The following is a 15,003-nucleotide window of genomic DNA, read 5'->3' on the forward strand; positions in this document are numbered from 1 at the left end:
GAACTTACACTTGCAATTTTATTTTCTCATCTGTTATATATCTACTCTTAAAGTACGAAGCCAAGACCTGAAACCTCTGCAGGTGCTCTCTTGAGGATACAGGTCACACACAGCCATGAGAAGCCAGAGGAACATAAGGAACAAAGAAGGACTCTTCAGTTTGTACTGTTTTAAGACCAGTGAATTACCACCTTCAGACGTGCAATAGCCACTACACACCAAGTACAACAGATGTAAAATTACAATGCAGTTGGAAGGGTTTTTTGTACTAACCTATCATAATTTATGACTTTATGTGCCTATTTGGCTTACTGTTATGTTTAATAGTAAACTTTCCTTAGCCATAGATCTTCTGCACCAAGTTTACTGTGTTTCTAGCCTTTGTACCATACAGGGCTGAGTGTATCTTTAATTTTACTCTTTCCTTCCCTTGAAGAGCTTCTGCCTTCCTACCTGCCCTCAAGTCTTGCTATAACTAGAAACATTGTCAAAATGCAAGTATTTACAGAAAGCAGCTTTCACTGAACTGAAGATGTCACTCAAGAGGAATCTGTGCCAGTTCCTTTGCAAGTAAAGCTCTTTAACAAGAAAGAAAGAATTCCTCTTTCTCCCATGAGTTTTCTTCTGTTCCCTCTCCTTCTCCCCAAGTGTGTACCAAGAAAGAAATTGGTAATTAATTATTAATAAATCTAGCAATTATAGGAGATTTTTATTAAGAACTTTCAGTAAGACATGGTCTTCACATTTGACGTCTAAGTTTTCAAATAGTAATTGGATTACATATACCAGTTCTACTTCAACTGATCAAAATGAACTTTCAAATACTCTCTTTAAACATAATATCCTCAGGAAAAGAGTTTTATCATATTCCTGACTGGATCAGTTGCCATATATCAGCTTTCTTGGGTATCTGGTAACACCACTAGGTGAATGCACTCCATAATCTCTATCCCATCCCCATTTGCAGCTGACAGTTAACACCTCTGGATGTTGAGAAGGCAACCTTGAGTCAGACATGGGTTTGGGGAGGGTGAGTGGGGAAAAAAAAAAAAAAGAGCCTAAGTAATAGCAAAGGAAGGAACATTTAATAAATCACACAGATCTAAGTTTTTAGAAATTAATCCACCTCGAGAGATGTGCTCCTGTCTTTTACAATTTGCTATACAGAAAGAAAAAACACATTCTCACCTAATGGAGTTTTCCTACTATCCAAAAGTAAAGCCTTTTAAGTAGACGACAGGCTAAGTAACATCAAATGCATTTCCTGATAGGGGAAATGAGACAGGCCAGTAAAGAAACTGAAGTGTCCTCAACAGGGAGCAGTTGAACATGGAGCTAAGCACATGATGTTTCAACACTACCCAATGTGAAGAGGTAACATTCCTCAAACACTTTAGCAGAATTCTGTTTCTAAAAGAAAAGCAAATTTAGTCCATCAATTGAATTGATTCAACATATCTGATACTTGAAGAGCGATGAAAACACTTAAGAATTGTATTTTACATTTCACGTGTACAAAAGTTTTACATAACCACAAGTCAAGATTCCAGTGAGATTTGTTGATCTGTAAACAGTAAATGATGACATCATATTTTGTTAAAAAGACTGAGGCAAGTCATCTCCCCAAAGCCTGAGCCAAGAAAAGAGCAGATGCAAATGGGTAATGCGATAACTAAGGTGGTAAAAAAGGAGAATAGGACAAGCAACTAAGCTGGGAGTCTCCCTAAAACAGATTGCCTGTTTATGAAATTTTCAGACAACAGCATATCTACATTAGGAAGGTCAACGTGTCAAACATCAGGTCAATTTTGTGTGATCTTGTCAAAAGGGACCTTGGGTAAAGAAGGCAACAAAAGAGCAGGAGATTTTTTTTTTTTGGTGCCATTTTTTTTTCCTCAAAAAGAGGGTTATTAGTTGTAAGTGGAATAAGAGATTAATGCCCTACTCATAATTCCTTGCTCTTATTTTTTCCAGTCCTACAGTTCAGTACCCAGCTTTCCAAACCTGTCTCTCTCCCTGGGCAAGGGGTAGCCCACAAATCCCACTTTTGAACTCGTGCAGCTGGTATGTAAGCAAGTAACTACAGAGCCTTGGAATCAGGATTCATAAGAACACAACCAAGTCCCTTTCCCACTCCGTGATCCCATGTACCCAGCAAAGCTGGTCAGTATAATTTGTGATCAATGACACTGCTGCATCTGGCACAAGGGTTTATTTAGGGGAAAGTAAGATGGAAAATGAGCTAACCGGTATAATCAATCAGCAGATGCCAAGCTGCATGTGGGATGCTCCTGAGCCATATGCAACTTGAGCATTGCTATTTGGCCACACCAGAATTGGGGGCAGGGGGAGTGGGGAAGAGTAGGGACCCCAAATAAGCGTAAGAGTGCATGAAAGCTTACCAACTCCAAAACCAGAACCCTCTCCTCCTCCAACACTTACGGAACAGATTTTTGTGAATCGGCATTAGGGTAGCTGTATTGTGATGAAATATGTATCAATGAACCTCAGAAGTTCCCTTTAAATTAGGATGAGGCACAAATTCAGCGGTACTGTTGGAAACCACAACTGTGTTTCCTCAGGTTAAGTCTCCCTTTTTGCTTTCTCAAAGAAGAAGGTTTCACATCTTAGTGCAAAACCACCATGGATGAGACTGAAAAATATCACTTTTTGGTAAAAATAGTAAGATATTGCATCTAACTCTTAGGCTACACAATTATGTGCTAGAAAAAATCCTGTTCCACAAGCTTGGTGAACTTGTTAATTTATTCTGGTGCTATGCAAATCACTACCTCAGCCTTCAGCAAAAGCAGCTGGATAATTAGGTTAACCCCCCCCTTCACACTGAAGATCTTTACAAAAATAACATTTTAAGAAGCATACACTAAAGACACTTGATCCACTATCACTGTATTTTGTCCATTTTTAACTTACCCAAAGCTAGCAAGAATGAAAAGTCATCTTAAAGAGGCTGCTTGTTCCAGTTAACTGAACAATTCCCTTCTACAGGATGAAATTAAAGTTAATATTTGAATTATAACTGTATTTTTCCATCTACTAATACTGGAGATTCAAGACTTACACTGACGTTTCCAGCAATTTTGATTTACAGAAGCAAAAATTATTTTGCTGTAAGAGCACTGAACAGTTGACAGTACCATGAAGACTCTTTGCTAGCATCGCTGGGGAGGATGCCTAGCTAAACACATTTGGCATCAGATAAGCAGAGATACATTTCAAAAACATACTTAGCAAAAGCACAAACTTTATTACTAGAGGACTCTCCTCAGCAACCCACGTGCAGAGCAGTTACCCTATTGCCTCTTTCATCTCATCTGTGTAAGATGTGATGCTTTAACGTCAAACTCAACGGTTTTTAAAGACTTTCACCAATGTCTCAGCAAACCCTTATTTGTAACAGCTATTAGACATTCAAATCTAATTACCTTTGCAAAAAGACTAATCTTGAAATTCATCTCCCAAAATAGAAATTCAGACAAAGTAATTTCAGTTCTAAACTAGGTTAATTTACGTGAGATAAGTTGTACCAGTTTACTAGCTGAACCTTTCACAAGTATTCTCTTCCAAGTTTTAATGGTAAATTGAAAAGTAAAACCAAAGGAGTTAAAATAGCATGGCAACAATTAATTCCCTCATCTCAGTTTCACTTGCATGACTACCCAGTTATGTATCATGCCTCCAAACATCCACAGTCTGCAGCAGATGACGTATCATATTAAAGAGCTTTGCAGAGAGGAGAGGGGAAGAGGGAGGCCAAAGAGGTAAACCTGAGGCTCTTCGTACACTATTAAACCTTTCTGCAGCTGTTGAACTGGATCTAGAAATAAGAAAGGAACAAAAGCTGACAACCAGGTTCAAAGCACTGAAAGAAGGGAAAAGGGGTATGACAAAGCAGAAAATAAAACAAGTGTGGGAAACTCCTGGTCTGGCTCTAGGCCAACCTTTTGGTCTGTCCTGCCCTGCTCTAGTCCCTCTCTGCTGTCTCCTCCGCACCCAGCACCCTGCTCTGCCAGAAGACCACGTCCAGCCATCCAGCCTGCAGCATGCTCCGTCCCTGACTGCCCCTCCACCTCCAGACTCTTCAGCCCATCTCCAACCCTGCCTCTGTTTTCCACCCCCTCTCCATAGATTCAAGCCCTACAGACCTGGTCATGTTTCACCATTGTGGTCTGTTTACCACCTACACTCACTTATGGCCCCTACCAAACAAGGGAGGTTTTCGCCAAGGACTGCAGTATTTCTTAGGTCCCTCTGCTGTTGCCTGTCCTAAAGGAGAGGGAGCTTCAGGAGTTTCCCAGTGAGAGACAGGCAGTCTACAAGAATAGGTAAGGTCTTTCCTGGCAGGTTTTTCAGCCATTTAATTAACGTATGCAAGGAGCAGGGGCAGGGCCAGGTGTGTTGGAAATAGCCTCTCCTTCTCCATTAGTACTGCTTCATACATCATGGCAGAAGAGATGCACCATTGTGTAGTACCTTCACATTAAGTATTTGCATGTAACCCCTTGATTTCATCATCCCTAGGGTACCTCGTACTCCTCAGAGTCTTCTCAAGCAAAGCTGCGTAGCTGTGCTAATGCGTACCTAGCTTAACTACAGCTCCACAATAACAGTCATATTAATTCCAGGTTTCTTTAAATAGAATTTTAGATACAGTAAAAAAGCAAACTCTTCCCACAAAGATGACCCGAGATGCTAAAGTTTTACATGAAACGCTGAGTTCCGGATCTTTTAATAGAAAACTTAAGGCAGGAGACTAAATGGAAATTATCCCTCAAGAGACTGAAATCTGAGGACTGAGGACCTCTCTTTACTTTTTGGTCTGAGAAGCCCCACCTCACTTATTAAGCTTCCAGTCCTTACTCAGGTCACAGCTCAATTTTATCATTCTTTGCTGTCATACCACATCCCAAGAGCATATTACCTGATGCAAGCATTTTTGTCTTCAAGATCTGAACTGATCTAAGTGTTCACACCTTCCAGGTTAGTGAAACTGAACAAGGGTCTACCTAATATAATTTATTAGCCAGAATAAAATATTAGAGAATTATGAGTTTTAAAAAAAAAAAGTAGGCATCATATACATGCATTATGCTTGACAATCTTCCACTGTTCTGTAAGATTTTCTTCTACTCAAGGAAGTAAACTTCAGCTCCTAAGTTTCCACTTGGAGAAAATGAAACAATTTAAAGGGCATTATTACTTTCCATTAAAGGAAGCATACAACAGCAGCAAAAAATACAAAAGCATAGAAGATGCTTGTTAAAAATTCAATGGATCCAAACAGTAGCCAGGAAACTAAACTGTCTCAATGAAAATACCAACAGCAAGAGATCTGCTTATTTAGACATTATGACGAGACTGGTAAGCAGAACACCTACATGTCATTAGCTAGCACTTTTATTTCTCAAAATAATAGTCCATTCCAAGCAGCAGTTCAGGAGATGCTTCACAAGCAGCCCAGCTCTCCTAACATTAGCGAATTCTGCCTGTCAGTCACAGCCCAAATTAATATAAATTGCCTAAGCACCATGCAGCAGAGGTCTCATCAAAGCAGGCAGTAAAAGAAGCAGAAGCCAGATATGAAAAGCCTCTGTGGCAGAGTCAGCAAAATCAACACTAGGAGCAGGGAACAGCAGGTGAAGCACAGCAGTCAGAGGAAGATGGTTGGCTGTGTACCACCCAGCTGCAGCAGAGAGCAATGGGACAATTCAGTCCCTGGACCTTGGAAGATCCCTGTTAAAACACTCCTTGCTTGGCTATCAACTTTCAAGGTGATGTTGGCCACATCACTTATGTAAATTTGGTCATATTAGCTGAGCCAGCACAGGCAATGTCTATTTAAGCACACTAATTAGAAAAGAAAGCAAGCTACCAAGGATGATGTATATAACCACATTTTGAGTTCCTGACAGGAACAGAGCTCTTACAATGTTAGTTTGAGAAAAATACAAGGCATTGTCTATCAAAAAAGACACACCTCTGAAACAGCAGCAGCAGCTCTTCATAAGGGAGCATGAAGGGCTACCACCTACAAAACATGTCGAAGGGAAGCAAAACCTACAAATCCTGCACCCCAGTCCACTGCTAAGTTATCTTAAGTACTATTAAATTGTTTGATGCTTTAACTGAGCTCCTACAGAATTAGCAGTAAGGTTTTTCAAGTAACTTACATAAAACAATCAAAATGTAAGAAAAATAGAAGTATGGGACATGCCAGCCTCAACCAAAACTAGAGAGGTTTCATCATCATTTTCCTTAAAAATGAAAATTTGAAAATGATAACATTTTAATCTTGCTGGAGCAGAAGCGCTAAGGAAGAAAAGGGGAGAAAAGAACAAAATAAAGTAATTTTAATTACAGCAGAATCACTCTGACAACAAAGGAAAAATAAAGTTACTCAGCAAGGTGCTTCTCTATGGCTAACTAAATCTAGTGAAATCATTTACACAGATTGTTCTGTAAAGCAGCACCAGAAAAATAACCATTAGCACTGCAAAAAGATCAGTAAGAAATCAGGATACTAAGAAAACAACCATCATGAGGCAAGAAGGTAGATGCACACATTCTTAGGAGCATGCATGGCACAGTTGGCCAAAGGTCCTCAGACTTCAGATCTAGTTCACCAAAATAAACAGAAACCTCAGGGAGACAAGTTTCATTGACACACCCAAGTTAACTTGGTCACTGAAGAGAGAAAGAGGTTGAGCAAGATAATTCAGGGGTATCACAGAGAAATCCTGTTTCCGTATTAGCAGCCCTAATGGAGGAGAAACGTTTCCATGCAAGACAGCAGCAACCTAACGCAGAGAAATTATTCCATGTGTCTGCTCGATAAGATGGCCAGATTTACTTTTGTATTGATAGATACCTCTCTAGGGGCAAGAAAAAGGGAACTACTGTGTTAGGTGTTTCCACCATGAACCAACTGTCTAGAGTTGACAGTATCAGAGAGGGCTGTGTGATGACTTGCCACCTGGGTGTAAAGGTGAAAAGTTCTCACAACATATCTGCAACACAGTCTTGCAAAATATTGGAGATGAACCAGCAGTAATAGTTCGTGTAGACACCAGTAAGGTAGGAAACAGGTTTTGGAGTTACAACCTGAGCTGTTTAGAAAGGAAGCTTAAGACCTGCACCTTCATGGTAGCATAATCATTCCTGGTAAAAGATATGGAATTACACCAGGAGATGGAGACAACACGTGCCCGAGAAAACTGTGGAACAAAAAAAACGTTTCCAGTTAACTGAAACTGATAAGCTTTTGGAAGAATAAGCAACAGCACAGTAAGCAACAAAGCATCTACAAGTGTAAGGAAGCAAAATTAACACTCGTGGCAGACACTACCACCTAGCTTCATCTCACAAATTAGATGACAGTCTTGACTTTTGTTTTAGAGACATCGCTTTTGAATGTCTCCTCCCCTTCCATTCACACAAAATATGATTTTCCTTTACAATACAGTTGTCTTTTCCCTTTCAGCGAGCCTCCCGTTTCTCTCTTGTACCTTTCCCTGCTCGCCCCGCCCCCCCCCCCAGTCTCCCCCAGGCTGTTTTACCAAAACTAATGCTCCCACAGTACCACCACCTAGGAAATGATGGAGAAGAGGGACTTGTACTACAGGCAAAAGCCAGAAACACCCATCTAGGACAGTTTCCCGTTCCAATCTTGCATCTCAACTTCTCCAGAGGGAATTTCAGCAGAAATACACTAACATAGGACAGATGAAGTAGCACCTGCACATGTTCAGAGCAGAATTCCCTCAGCTAATACTCAACACCAATCTCCTGCTCAGCACAACACATCAAATGGAAAGGAACTGGAATTTTATGGTTGCTTTCCTTGCTTAGACGGTACACAAGGCACTGGTCAGGATATAGTTACTAAGTTTAAGCAGAGGGGAAAACTCGAAAGGAGCTAGAAAAGTTGGCTGGTACTCCTAACTGGAGGTTTGCTTACGACAAGCCCTTTGTCAAACCTCTCAGCTGTTAAACTAACTAATTCATATTTGCCATTACCACACCCTTCTGCAAATATTTTGAGGAGTTTTGCAGTATGATTATTTGGGGCAGTCATCCAGCTTACGTAACCCTGTTTATATTGAAGAATAAGCTCTTCCCCTGATCTGCTTGCACATAAATCCCCCTTCCTTTTGACTGTGCCTTAAAGTCAAATTCAGTTTGTTTTAAAGAATAACATGAGAAAAAGGAGTAACACCTTACATGCTTTTTAGTATTTTTTGGGCTTAATGACCCAAACGAAGGAAAGCCCTAAGTGATAAAACTGGAGCAGAGGAAACTGCAAACCAAATCATATCAAAATTTATGCAGAAATACAGTGCCTTTAATTGGAACCAGTAATAGCTGGGACAAAGCCCAGAAAGCCAATTGCAACCTGGGCTGCATCAAAAGAAGTGTGGCTAGCAGGTCAAGGGAGGGGATTCTCCCCCTCTACTCCGCTCTGGTGAGACCCCACCTGGAGTACTGCATCCAGCTCTGGGGCCCCCAACATAAGAAGGACGTGGACCTGTTGGAGCAAGTCCAGAGGAGGGCCACAAAGATGATCAGGGGGCTGGAGCACCATTCCTACGAGGACAGGATGAGAGAGTTGAGGTTGTTCAGCCCGGAGAAGAGAAGGCTCCAGGGAGACCTTATAGCGGCCTTCCAGCACTTAAAGGGGGCCTACAGGAAAGATGGGGAGGGACTCCTTATCAGGGAGTACAGTGATAGGATGAGGGGTAACAGTTTTAAACTGAAAGAGGATAGATTTAGATTAGATATAAGGAAAAAATTCTTCACAGTGAGGGTGGTGAAGCACTGGAACAGGTTGCCCCAAGAGGCTGTGGATGGCCCATCGCTGGAAGTGTTCAAAGCCAGGTTGGATGGGGCTTTGAGCAACCTCATCTAGTGGAAGGTGTCCGTGCCCATGGCAGGGGGGTTGGAACTAGATGGTCTTCAAGGTCCCTTCAAACCCAAACCGTTCTATGATTCTGAAGAAGACAAGGAAAGGAGAAAAAAACCACTTGATTTCAGATATGATTCTTTTATCATACAATTCCTGTGCATCTGTAGGTACTTCACTTTTACCAGACATACCAGCTAGCAGAACATTTCTCTGCTTACAAAATCCCTGATGGCAAAATCTCCTTGTACTATATGGCTCATGAGCAATACTACCACTAATGATACTCATGGTGCTTTAAAATTTCAAACTGCCTTTATAAAGCCCTCACTTATAAAGATGTCAATCCAGTAGAAAATACCAGCTCTTGGGAACATACAAACAAGTAAAGGACAACGACTGAATAGCATTTCTGTTTTAGGCCTCAAAGAGCTCCTTAGAGATCTATGAATGAACAAGCTGAAATCACTTGTCATTACTTTAAAAAAATCCAAAGAACCATGTGTTTTAATAAAAAAAAATATATGATCAGCTTGTTTCCTTTAAGACTATTTCACCTTAATTATTCTCCAACTTAAATATACGACAGCATTAGTAAAAGAAGTGAAAGATGTTGCTGTATGCTTTAAGTTGTCTCCAATGAATGAGCCAGCTATGAAAAGTTGGCTTAACTGATACCACTGAATGACCATTGGATTTCGTGATACTCAGAAGCAAAGTTTTGCTGTATTAAAAAGAAGCTATGTGCTCAGGCTACTTGATATTTATAAAATGCAACATTTAGCATTGCTTTTAAGTCAACAAAATAACCTATGATTTCCTGCCATACAGGGGTTTGGGTTTTTGTTAATGACAGACCATTCAGGGATTTTTGATCTCATTAGTTACACTACGACTCTATGAAAAAGTACACTGGAGACACGAAAGTCTCTAAATTTAATCCACCACAGGAAAATTCCAAGACAGCAAGCCGATGTTAGTTCTCAAGAAAGGAGATGAGATGCTTCATGTGGTAACAGCTTTTTTTTTTTTTTGACAGTAATATAAGGAGCTTGACCTAAACACCTTGGGTTTAGCAGATCATACTTTATGCCACAGTGTCCTGGTTTCAGCTCGGACAGAGGTAATTTTCTTCCTAGTAGCTGGTACAGTGCTGTATTTTGGATTTAGTAAGAGAATAATGTTGATAACACACTGAATTCTTAGGATAAGTGCTACTTAGCAACAACTAAGTTAAGCATTTTTCAGTTTCCCATGCTCTGCCAGCAAGCAGGTGCACAAGAAGCTGGCAGGGAGCATGGCCAGGACAGCTGACCTGAACTAGCCAAAGGGATATTCCATACCACAGGATGTCATGCTCAGTATATAACCAGGGGGAGTTGGCCGGGAGGGGCAGGTCACTGCTCAGGAACTAATTGGGCATTGGTCAGCGGGTGGTGAGCAATTGTGTTGGGCACTGCTTGTCTTTTTGGGGTTTTATCTCTCTCCTTTTGTTATCTTCCTTTTCATTACAATTATTATTATTTTATTTCAGTTATTAAACTGCTCTTATCTCAATGCATGAGTTTTACTTCCCTCCCCCCTCCTGATTCTCCTCCTCATCCCACAGCTGGGGGAGGAAGGAGTGAGCAAGAAGTTGTGTGGTGCCTAGTTGCCGGCTGAGGTTAAACCACGACAGCCGGATTTGACTTGGGTGAACTTTCTCAAAACTACCATTAACCTGGACTAGTACTTACAGTTGACAAACACACCATGTCCTGTAAATAACAGCTCTCAGAGGACAATGACAAATGTGTGTTTTTTCAGGTTTATAAAGTAGAAGCATGTCTGGCTTAGTATTTACAATCTCTACATTTTTGTTTTCTTTATATGTGTTATATTGTCACTAATAGATAAGCAGCAGTGGCATTTGCACTATAGTTAATGTACCACTCATATTTTCTTTCACAATAAAGCTATAAAAGCAACAATCTTAAAAATTTATTTGCCCAAGATGAAGATAGACATTTGGAACTTTTATGTGAAAGCTGATGGCTGAAGAGACATTTCACATCTGAAGAGGCAGCAGGAGTGAAATGGTAAGTTTTAATTGGCACTGATTGTTTCTTCTTGTACAAAATTTGTTTCTAATATCTACCAAATCAGACTTGACATAAGAAAGCTAACAGGAACAGACTATTATGTGCTGTGGCTAATTACAGTCATGTAGCTGATGCAGAACAACTCCATATTATTGGATGATTCAGTGCAGAGCCACTACTGACTGTAGAAGTACAGCCTCAAGCTGAAGCAATTACCTTCAAGTCCATAGAGGCCTCTTCCGTCATCTCAGGATTAGATGCAAATCAACCCATGTATTTTTCATGTTTGATTTTATCTCATTTCTTCTGCTTTGGCTTGGAACTGTTCTTGAATCTTTAAGATCACCAGAATGTTTAAGAGGTCCTGAGCTTATGAATGAGCACAGTGGTCAATCTACAAATCCAGTACCAGTATAGAAGGTGTACCTCAATGGAATACAGATGCTCAAGGCACTGGTCTGATTCCACTGGCATTTGACAACTAATCTACACAGTAACAGCTGGCGTCAAATGCTAGCATTGAGTTTTCTCAACTGAAAGCATATTTAGACCAGGAAAATCTGACTCCTGAAACATTCAAGAGATAGGAAGAAAACAAGTAAAACACAGGTAATTAAAAAATAAATATATATAGTGCTATATAGCCGTTATTATATATCTAAATTATATATATATATAATATTTTATATATAAAACAGTGTATCTGTTTTTTATATATATATAAAAATAAAACAGCTACACTGGCCAAGCTTTTAAAACTACAGAAAATACTCGTTTTTTTTAAAGAAACAACAGGTAGGTGAGCAGAAAGTTACCACATCCACAGAAGATGGTTCCAGGGTAATTTCTATTTAACAAAAGGGAACACAGACTACCTTCAAGTGACTGACTAGTTGCTGTCAGAACTTCCGAGGTTCGTATTTCATCTTCCCCTTTGGTTAAAATAGCTCTGAAATGGTTTCAAGTGTCTGGAGTATCAGCAAAATTCAGGTAGTGGCATGGCAACCACTAAAAAGAAATCTACAGTTACCAACATACCACTTGAGTGCAGAGAAGAAATTTTATTTATTTCACATTCAACAATCAGCTCATGACATTCCACTTTGTGACATGAATTTTTTAATGCTCCAATGACAAATGTAACTTCACAGGTAGAAGTTACCTGCTCTCCCAAGCATAGCTCTGAGATTGCTTATAATGAGGCTTTTGGAGTTGTCATCATCCCTGGTATTGTTTCTCATTCTGAGATGTACCCCACATCTGCGAATATAAAGTGATTCTAGAAAGAAACAGTTCCTTTAGCCACCAAAAGTTTCCTGAAATTGAACAGAAAAATGACAATGAATGTTGGCTACAAGGAAAAAAAGGGAGAAGGGAGTACAGTGTTTGATCCCTATCAGAACAGTACACTCCAGGATGCAAGTTACCAAATTTTACTGGGAACACTGCTCATTTTATCATGTTATTTCTGAATCTTTTTACACTCAAGCTCTATCCACATTCAAAATGGATTTTTGCCATGTGTCTGATGTTATCCATCACTCAGCAGCTCTACCTAACAGCATGCCAGATTGCCTACAGACATAATTTATTATTTCCACAGAGTTTTATCTGAAATTTGGGTGCAGAGGTTAACTGAAGAAACTGATTACTGAATGATTACTGTTAAGGCTTGCTATTACTCAACACTTGTTTTTACTTTTGCACAGTGCATTTGGTTGGATTCGTGAAAGATAACAAATTTTAATTAGTATTTCCCCATAACTATATAGTTTTATGGTTCCTAAGTGAAATCTAACATGTCCGCTAACTCTTTATAACTGCAGGTTGAGAATTTTAGAATGCAAAACAGAGCCTACAAGAACGTGACTCCCGAATACTAACATGTTCTACTTAATTTTATGTTAATTGAAAATAAGCTTTACAGCCACTTCTGTCTTTTTCTATTCACCAAGCCCTCTATGGGGTTATTTAATTCTGTAAAATTATTTGGTTCCTCAAAGATTCAGCTACAGAGTGCAGTAGAAACTTAATCCAATCCATTTTACATAGCACTGAAAGAGCAGGAGTTGTCATATGATTAGTCTTTACGTGGCAGCTGATGAGGTACAACATGAAAAGTTAAACTTCCAGAACTCAAATCTTATGAGTATGCTTTAAGATACAAAGATCATACAACTTGCTTATTCATAAATATTTATTAAAAGAACAACTACCCACGTAAATCTGAACACTGTGATTACAGATATCTGTTCCCAATTTCTAACAAGACAGAAGAATCACTTACTCCAAAATCACAGAAAACCCTGCCCACAATCAAGTCTAAGTTGGAGAACCTACAGCAGATTCACAGAACAGTCACCTTCTCCCCTCAATTTAAGCAATTTCTTTCCACAGTTGCTTCCAAACCTGTGCTACCACTTTTTCCTTCTTTATAAGTACCACAACAACATGCAGTCCTATCTTGAGTTCACTAATAATTTCATAAACTTACAGTAATCAAAACCTTTCATTTCAAACAATTTTCCCATTACTCCTTTTTCTACTTTCCTGCCTCTCACCAGGAATTCTATTTCTTACTCAGTGCTTTCACTGCCCACCCTACATTTTTTTAAAAACCTTACAGATCAGCAGAATTGCACTATCAGCTAAAGTTTCATAACAAAACAAGTAGAGCTAGGTATTGATGCACTATGAGGAAGACATCAGGTTTTGTGAAATTCAAGTAAGTACTGATGAACATGAGATAAAATTAACTGGTCAGCAGTCTTTACCTCGTAGACCAAGAAAGAAAAGATGACAACGCATATACTTGGGAAAGAAATGATGACCAAATCAGCTTTAGAAACACACAATTTATTGGTCCTGGGGATGGTCAAATCACAGACTAAGAACTCTTCAAATCTAAAATGCTGGCATCCATCAATCTGCAAAAACTTGATGGATAATGGGAAACCTAACGAATCCTATCAGGAATGCCACTGAACAAAGGACGTTACAAAAAATCCCGCGATCAAATTGTTAATGATAAAAAATTACTGCAGGCTCAAAGCCCCTGGGATTTCACACATTAATCTGAGCCATGCTGAAGCTGTGCCAATTAACAAAATTCCAAGCTAGAACTGGGTTAATGGAACATGTGTCAGGAAACTGAAATAATTAGTTAGCTTAGGGTTTTAAGCAAACTTTGTCTTTTTGCCAGAGTACCATTCTTTATGCTCAGAGGCAGACAGCCCACTCACTCTCTTTTTAGCTTATTAAAGCTAGATTCCTGTCATCTTACTGCTAAGCTAGGCAGAAGTGGTAGACAAATCAGGTAATCTGCTATTACTTAGAAAATGTGGTATCAAGCAAGTAGGACAAACCATAGGATCTGCTAATATTTGACCACTCCTTAAAATTAGGGAAAACCTAGCTGAACAAGGAGAAATTCTAAAGCAGCTGGAAATCTAAAGGTACCTAGGATTCTTAGTTGAGCCTAACACCAGACAACAGACAAACTAGGAGATCACTGAATTGCATTGCCATCTCCTTAGGACATGGTTTCTTACGATTATTGTCCAGGATGTTAAAATGTTAACCTAGATTATATGAAGTCACTTCTACTGAATGAAACTCTCCTGAACACCTCAAGTTTGAAAGAGAAGCTTTAGTGAAACCAATTCTGAAAAAGTGCCATTAATGTACTTTTCTGACTTTTTTTTTTTTTCCTTCCAAAGCTGTCTAACAAGTCAATTCTGTAGTTTCATACAGCGCTTCAGCTGAGTGAGTTCCTGAATGAGCAGGTTACCTAAAAGGATATTAGAAAACACCCTTGGAAATTATACAGATATCACAGCAGGCTTCTAGGGCAGATAACTGAATTTAATCAGTTTAACATCCCTGGAAACCCTGCACAGGAGTCAGTGTTGCTTCTAAAACCCCAACAGATAGAATATGACACAGGGCCAGCAGTATTCACACAGAAAAGGGGAACAATGGTGCTTTGCACTGCATCCTAGC

The 15,003-nt window shown here is 39.5% G+C and overlaps 1 protein-coding gene across 1 annotated transcript in view; it reads right to left on the bottom strand.

Moving 5' to 3' along the window:
* DIP2A (DIP2 disco-interacting protein 2 homolog A (Drosophila)) overlaps nt 1-15,003 on the bottom strand; it is a 128,959-nt gene that overhangs the window by 73,146 nt on the left and 40,810 nt on the right. The window lies entirely within an intron of this gene.

Source organism: Haliaeetus leucocephalus, unplaced genomic scaffold, assembly GCF_000737465.1.
Source record: "Haliaeetus leucocephalus isolate CR32 unplaced genomic scaffold, Haliaeetus_leucocephalus-4.0 Scaffold223, whole genome shotgun sequence".
NCBI lineage: Eukaryota > Metazoa > Chordata > Aves > Accipitriformes > Accipitridae > Haliaeetus > Haliaeetus leucocephalus.